The following is a 9,101-nucleotide window of genomic DNA, read 5'->3' on the forward strand; positions in this document are numbered from 1 at the left end:
TTAGTTATTATTCAGTAAAAGTAATACAAAAACTAGTATGCATGTTTTTTGAGCAGCATTTATAAAGAATTGTTTCTACAAAGCTGGCGTTATGTATTAATTGGAATTATGGACAAGACTCAATGCATAGTCTTTCTAAAATTCCATTGAAGGATGAACGCTTTTATTGCTTTAAGTTATTTTCATCCTCCTGTGATCAATTTTTATCCATATCTAATATTACAATATCGTTTGAGAATGCTTTTCAAGTGTGATGAAAAATATTAAGTAAAATATTTTACCACATATATTTCCTTCATTTAATCAGTTATAAATCTTTTTAAAATATTGCTTAAGGTAATAACTCTCTCTCCCTCTCTCTCTCTCTCTCTCATGTATCTAAATTCAGGCATTTTTTAAATTGTACTTCTAATATAAAATGTATTCTCCGATATTCACAATTCAGAATAAACTAACAAGGAAGCAATTAATTTGGAGCTTTTAAAATTAGAATGATGTATTTGATAGGAGCCAATTTTGGCCTCCCACAAATCAACATTATAGAATGATATTCAGATATATTTAATTGATATTCATTTTGTAGAAGAGATTATATAAGAAATATTTCCAATATATTTTTCACATTTATGTGCAATCACTGGCTGTAAATGACATGAGAAGTATTGCTATGTTTGCTATCTAACAAAAAAGCCAAAAATATGTCTTTTTCTTGTTGTTTTTTTCTTATGGGAAACATAGAGCGCAGTGTAGAACATACATAATTTTTCTGTCACTAATTAGTATTGGATCGATACCATTTTGATTTAATACTGCTTGAAAGTAAAGAGTTTTATGCAAAATATGGTAAATGGCGGAAAAGTATGAACTTTATTGTGTCATATTTCTAAAATAACAGTATTTGATGAAAATGAAAATGGCCAATAAAGGTCGCATGTATAGCTGTTCAAATTAAATCTATAAAGATATTCATAGAAAGAAAAGAAGAAAATATCATTGCATTCACATAAACGAAGTCTCACTCATCGGTACTATTACTTGAATTTCAGACACTCCTTACACTTTTAGGCATACCAGCATTAATTTAGAAAGAAGAGTTTATAAATTAAATGTATTTCATCCATTATGTATTTATTTCTAATACTTTGTTGAACTTACGACTTTTCAACCTTATACACAACAATCCCCCACGACAAATTAAAATCCAGGCTTTTTGATATCATTGACAGCTGCTTCTTCAATAAAAATTGAACTCGTAAATTTATTTACCTCGTCATTGGTCATTTGCAAAATCATTTTGTTAAAACAGATTCTGATTTCACACATAAGTACTCCGAAGTTGACATCAAGAAGATGCTGGAGTTTCTGATTAACAATATCTATGTGGTTTTGGAAACCAGTATTCCAACAATCTATTGGAATTCCCATGGTACAAATTGCAGTCCGTTATTAGCAAAATCTTATACGTGAAAAGAACAAAACACTTGCTGTGGCCTTCAACTCGACATTTAGATATATCGACGACGTATTGTCAATTAATAATGACAATTTCCATTCCTACGTCGATACGATATATCCTGGTGAGCTTGAGATAAAAGATACCACGGAGTCCGACACTTCTGCTTCATATTTGGATATTTTATTTGAAAAAGACACTAATGGTAATCTAACAACCAAGCTATATGATAAACGGGATGACTTTAACTTTCCTATCGTCAACTTCCCTTACTTATGCAGTAATACACCTTCATCACATGCATACGGAGTATATATATCTCCGTTGTTTCGATACGCAAGAGCATGCTCTACGTATAAACAATTTCTTAAACGAGGTACATTATTAACAAGCAAGTTGATGAAACAAGAATATCATCAGTCTCGTTTAAAGTAATCATTTCGTAAGTTCTATGGTCGATACAATAACCTTGTCAGCAAATACAATTTACAAATGCTGTCTGACGTTTTTCATACCAATTGTTAGTCCATTATTTATACACTGAACTGACGACGGATTTTTTTCGTTATTTCCTGATCATGACAACGAGCGAGCGGCGGGTGTGACCGGTCGGCAGGGGATGCTCACTCCTCCATGGCACCTGATCCCTCCTCTGATGTTTCTGAGGTCCGTTTTTGCTCTGCTCTGATTTTGTATATTGTTTAATGGACTTTGAGATTGAATACTGTTCGTTATCTCCATATCTTCCTTGAATAGTTTAATACCAGAGGCATTGTTTTTTCTCTTTATTTCAAAAATAGTCATTTCTAACCCCCTGCTATTTTGATTTGAGTTTCATCACGGAAAAAATTTTTACGTGTCAGCAAGTGATTTTTTTTCTCTTATTTTGCCAAAATGAGTGAAACTATTTAACTGTGTATTCATTAAAATTTCTTTTGTTTTGAAATCACTTTGAGATTTTAACTTGAAACTGTGCGTCATTATTCTGACAGATCTATAAACTCTACACTGAATTAATATTTTACTTAAATATTGCAATAATCCCCGTTATTTGTTTTCCTCTCTGAAAATAAAAAAAAAAACAACATTTGCTTAAATCACCTGATATCATAGCGAGATGTTGCTTTTACTGATAATGACTTTAAATTGTTTGTTTTCAGTCCCAGTATGGTAACTTTATGTTCAGGACTACTGAGTTTATATAGAAATTTATTTCGCAAAAGACATACTTGATTAAACAACGAATGCATACGTGTCGTTTGGGGATAGTCAGTAAAGAGGCAGACATTGTTTGACAAAATGAATTATTTATACAATGAATTGACGACGGATTTTTCTGTTATTTCCTGATCATGACAAGGAGAACACGGCGGGTGTGACCGGTCAGCAGGGGATGCTCACTCCTCCATGGCACCTGATACCACCTCTGATGTTTCGGAGGTTCGTATTTCCTCAGTTCCTACTTTGTATTGTTTTATGGACTTTGAGATTGAATACTGTTCATTATCTCCATATCCATATTGCTTCCCATTCCTTATCGACTTAGGTCAATCGCGTTCGAGATACGAACTAACGACTTCCCGGTCTCGAAACGAGCGCTCTACGGCATTTGCAATGAGAAAATAAGTAAAATGAAATCTTTTGCAAACAAATTTTTCGTCTATCGATTCATGTATAAAGTTACATGTATTAACTCTTCTGACAAGTCGACATGTAATACTTATACTCATTCAGGGCATCTGCTCACAATTTATTTTGTTTTCAAAATTGGTCTTTTAAGAATAAATACTGTTCGTTATCGGTGGGTGTGACCAGTCAGCTGGGGATGCTCACTCCTCCATGGCACCTGATCCCACCTCTGATGTTTCGGAGGTCCGTGTTTTCTGCTCCAATGTTTGTATTGTTTAATGGTCTTTTGAGCATTAATGCTGTTTGTTATCTTTACATTTAAAGATCTATGTTTCTCTCACTTTTTAAAATTTTATAAAGTATTTATTTTCTTTTGCTAATATTTCCTAGAAAAGAACCTGCTAGAATTGCACTGTAACGTAAAAAAGAGAAAATTTTGTGATTTTTCATATTCTCTCATATATTGATATTCAAATTTGAATTTCTATTACAGGGGTCCCACATAGTGTATTAATATATTTTACGCAATATGTTGACGGCGCTATAACCGCTTTTTATTATTGAATTCAATTCAGTTGCTAAAATATCTACGTATATATTAGTATTCAGGACTTGAATAACTCGTGCTAAGCACTTTGAATTGATATATTTTATTGAAATTCTGTTCCAGGAAGTTTTGTTTCGTCGAACGATATCAACGCCGTTCCTAACTGGAGTAGATTTACAGTGAAACAGTATTGAAATATATTTCTCCATCTATCATATATATTGATAAAAAAATAACCCACTGGACGAACTATACATTTGAGACATTGTAATTATGAGATGAAGGATGACTCCTTTTAGGGTTTCCATGCAGCCAATAAAATAATAATTGAAAATTATGCTCCTCCTGGGAATAATCATCATCATTGTTGTAATGGAGTACTTATAAGTCCAAATGAGTTCCAATGATATCTGAAAAGAAATAAGAGATATTAGTAACGTTTTGTCAAAAACACTTTGTATAATTAAACAGCAACATCATTGTTGTCTTCAGTTACATAGACACTAAATATTGACTTATAAAAATATATTGCAAGGGTATTGTATAATTGTTCAAAACGAACAGTCGATATTCTGATAAATACCACGCAATGAGGTAAGAGCATCTCAATAATTGTATTTTTAAAATAAAAATAATGACATAAATGCAAAAAGCGCAGTTGCTTTACAAAATCAAAGTACTGAAAGCACTCATGGGAGTTGAATATGGTGTAAAATAAAATATTTGATCGGGAGGTTAAGGAGGCTCATTACACCACTTTTTGATGACGTACTACACAAAAAAATAAACCTCCATTGTTTCAATCATTTTCCCCTGGGGACTAATTGTACAGGTACCTCTATAATATGGCCCTGACCTTTAAAAAGCTTTAAAAAATAGATGAAACATGCGGTGTTATAAACAGTGAAAACAAAGTAACGGATTCATTATGCATAAACCAAGAAGGATTGATTTAAAGAATTGGCGACCAATAACTTTATTGAATGTGCTGCATAAACTTATATCTGGGTGCCTAAGTTATAGAATAAAGACTATCTTAGATTCCCTTAATTCAGATACACAATCTGGTTTTATCAAAGGTAGATATATTGGGGAAAATACGCGATTTATTTATGATCTTTTGTCATATACCGAGTCGAGAAATATACCAGGTCTCCTAGTTCTTACTGATTTTGAGAAAGCCTTTGACTCAATATCATGGTGTTTTATTTACAAAGTACTGAATTATTTTGGATTTGGAAATAAATTCATTGATTGGATCAAAATTTTAAATACAAATTTTAAAGCATCTGTTCTGCAATGTGGACATCTATCTGAACAAATACATATTCAGAGAGGTTGTAGACAGGGAGATCCTGTTGCACCTTATTTATTTCTCCTCTGTGCTGAAATCCTTGCTATTCTAGTGAAACAAGATAAAGATATTAAAGGCATTATTATTCAGGAGAAAGAACATAAAATTTCCCAATATGCTGATGACACTTCGCTTGCCCTTGATGGTTCACAAAAATCACTTTTTGCGGCTCTTGACACTTTAGATTTTTTTTCGCGGTTATCTGGGTTGAAAATAAACAGTACTAAAACAAAAATTATTTGGATTGGTTCAAAAAAAAATTGAAACCAAGTTTTTCACCACCCGAGATGGAAGTTAGATTGGGGGTCAACAACCTTCTCCTTGCTAGGCATTAATTTTTCAGTAGATTTAGAAACAATAACTGACACAAATTATAATTCAATTCTACCTAAGGTAAAAATCATTGATTCAACAGTGGAATCGACGAATACTAACTCCCATTGGTCGAGTCACTGTTGTTAAAACTCTAATATTACCAAAACTGAATCATTTATTTATTTCTCTTCCAGCACCTAGCATTGACAAAATTTCCTCATTAAATAAAGATATCTTTGAATTTGTATGGAAATCAAAATGTGATAAGATTAAGAGAACTATAGCTACTCATAATAATCTGACGGGAGATTTAAAGATGGTAAATATTGACAACTTTATGAAATCCTTGAAATGCACTTGGGTCAAAAGACTGTTGACTGCAAGAAACAAACCATGGGTTGATATATTCCTGAAAATTAATTGAAAGGACGTTATAAAACAAATTTTAGGTTTTGAAGATGAATACATTTCTTCTGTCATAATGTCAAAGAACAATCCTTTTTTTGTCGGATGGTTTTTAGTTCTTGGAAGTATGTTATGAAAAAGGTAGAACATGATATGGACATAAGTACTAAGGCTTGTAATATTCCAATATGGAACAACTCAAACATTAAGATTGAAAATAAGAGTATTTTTATAGAAAATTGGTATCAGAAAGGTGTCAAAACTGTTGGAGATTTTCTGTCCGAAGATTGTATTTTTCTTTCAAAGTCTGCTTTTCAAAAAAATTTTAATCTTCCTACTCTAAATGTAATGCAGTACAATAGTGTTATTAGTGCCATTGCTAAATGTTTTAAAAATATGGGAATTAAGAGAACAATATTGAACAAAAGTTGTCTGCCTTATTTACCTTTTTATTTTGAGTATATTTTTTTGAATACAAAATGTTCAAAAATTATTTACAATGTCATAAACAAAAATTGTTTGAAGCCTACAGCAATTTCAAAGTGGAATTCAGAGTTGTCCCCTCATGGAGTGAATGATATATGTACACAAGATGTTTTTCGAGTATGTTTCAAGACAACAAATGATTCTTCAGTACAATGGCTTCAATTTGTCAATTTGTTGGAATTTTGTTTGTATACAATGGAAATGTAAAAAAAAAAAAAAAGAAGGATTGATTTTAAACAGAAACAAAAGAAAACAACAGCCAAATCTTCGCCAAACAAGTAATATGCATTTTTAAAGCGATGCATGCAGTGAGCTCTATCAATGACATGTTTGTATGTAGGAAATTCGAGTTAAAATCTACAACCTTGTTGAAATTAAAAGTTATTTACTTGCACTATTTACTGTGTTGGTGTTTATTTATATATTTGCTTTATTGATTTATATATATACTCTGGCAATTTAAAGCATTGTTCTGAATTTTAAATGTAATGTTCAAACGTTCCTTAGTGTTTTGAGTCTTGGGTAATTAGGAAAGATAACTCTTGGAAGTGGATTTTTTATATCTAATATTTTTAAAACTGGAATTTTCATTTTGTTTAAAACTTCTTTCTTCAGTTTGTCACGTGTAATTCATTGAAATACATTCCTTGTCTCTTCAGAACTTATTTTTTAAAAATGTTTTATGTACATATTAAAAAGATAATGACAAAAATTGTTTTTTAGAAGAAAATTATTTTTTCTAATAAAATTAATATTAGGTATTATGAGGTATTTTCAATGTGTATACTTGTCATAAGAAGATGCCCATCATTTGAAACTGAAAGTTCTATGAAATTCTGGTAATAATAAACTTGAAATAAAACATTTCACTAAAATTAGTCAAAACCTAAAAAAATGTCCAAAAAATATTTATGATATCAATACCTCCATCTGGATATTTGACATCTACATTATAAGTGGTGCTGTAATGAAATCTATAATAAACTGTGGATGTAATGAGCCACCTTAAGTGAGTGAACAATATTTTTATTTCAAATACAGACAACTGTTTCAGATTTTTTGAGTCGCAACAATCACGAGAAAGACATTTAGAGGCATTAAATAGCAAAAAAAAAAAAAAATGCATGGGCCATAATGCTTGCCTGCCTACATCAGTCCTTTTTTAATACCTCCTGCTTGAAAAGCGGGAGGGTATTCATTAATCGGGATTTCCGTCCATCTGTTTGTTACGCTTTAGGTATACCCGTCTCTTATCCGCAACTCCTCTTACACCACTGAACGAAATTTTCATAGAATCTTTATTACATATTGCCGTCGTACACCTTCTTTTACTTTAATTTTCATCCTACACATATCTTGGGTTTCCCATTGCAAAACATGGACACTGCCATTATATTCATATTAGAGGCGGTTGATCATTTATATAATTCACTGCTCACAGTCTTAAAATTTGTAATATATTTTTCCTTGGCACCTTTACCCAATGTGTTATGAAAATTTCAGTTTCGCAGGAATAATACCAATGTTGATAAAATGTGGATTTTAACACAGCATCCTTTTAAAAGCTAACAGGTTTGTTATATAAACAATTACACGAACATTATACATGGGGTAAGTCAGAAATTAATCTTTTTTAGTATAGTGGAGAAAAAAGCAATACCAAGTTAAAAACAAATATTTTATGACCAAACATAAAAAACAGTGGTATATGTGAGAGTTTGCGTACAAATAATCTGGTATGTAAATGAGGTTTTCCTTTTATTAAAAAAAATATACTTCATTTTTTTTAATCACGATTTTACGAAAACATCGGTGTCTGTTTTTGGTTTTAACATTTATAACGGAGTACTAGATTTACCGCTTTTGGCAGGTTATACTGCTGATTTAGTGATTAAGTTTTTATGCATTAATAAATTCATTTAAACCAAGAAAATGTTCATGGAAAGTTTGAATAAATTCTGTGCGCCGGTAAAAAAGAAATTGCTAAAAATCCGGTATCGTCGGGCGTCGGGAAGACTAGATTTACCGCTTGCCGTCAGTATTTAGAGTTATCATTCGTATCTCTTTCAGTGTATGACGCTACACTAAAAATGAGTTCCATTACGAAAAAAATTTGAGGTTATTTATAATTTAGTTTTACTTTGAACGAAATCTAATATTCAGAATAACATTACTTTATCATTACGTATACTTACATTATGAAAATTAGATCAATTCAGGAAAAAATGACATGAACTATTTGTGGCGGATGTTTATGCATGTTTTTCGTTGAATATCATTGGAGTAAATCGGTCGACACAGTAGCCTCGCTTTCGGCTCTATTTAATCAACACAAATTACTGCGCATGTTAAATGCGTGATAACCATTAGAGATAGAACATAGTTCAACTCCCAAAAAAGAACAACATCAAGATTGCACACATATGCTTGTGAAACAAAGAAAGTGTGTATACTTTAAAGAATATTTAAAAGTATTTGATCCCTCTTTACTCTTAAATGCTTAGGTTTAATATATTTAGCGCGTTTGAGTACTCAATTTGTTAAATTTCACGGTCAATGTGGCTTGGTCGTCACAGCAGACTTTTTTCTTCAGTGTAACATTACTACGTCTACTTTACTAATACATTAAGCTTAGGCCTGGCCCGTCGAGCAGGACCTGGTATGTGTAATAGTCCTTAGCACCTAATCCCACATTTGGTGTTTCCTGGGGTCTGTAGGTTTGTCTTGTTCACTATTCATTTTGTTTACTAATTTTATGAAATTGGCCACTGTTCTTTATTTTCCTCTTTTACATTTTAGGAAAATTGAAAGGATAGGATATATTATTAAAAAGATTTGTTGAAAAAATAATTTCAAAAATCCAATTTTTATACCAATCTTTTCAATCAATATTTAAATTGCTTGTTTAGAAT

The sequence above is a fragment of the Saccostrea cucullata genome, unplaced genomic scaffold (genome assembly GCF_032062105.1).
Source record: "Saccostrea cucullata isolate Sc308-1 unplaced genomic scaffold, CSIRO_AGI_Scuc_v1 ctg1649, whole genome shotgun sequence".
NCBI classification, from domain to species: domain Eukaryota; kingdom Metazoa; phylum Mollusca; class Bivalvia; order Ostreida; family Ostreidae; genus Saccostrea; species Saccostrea cuccullata.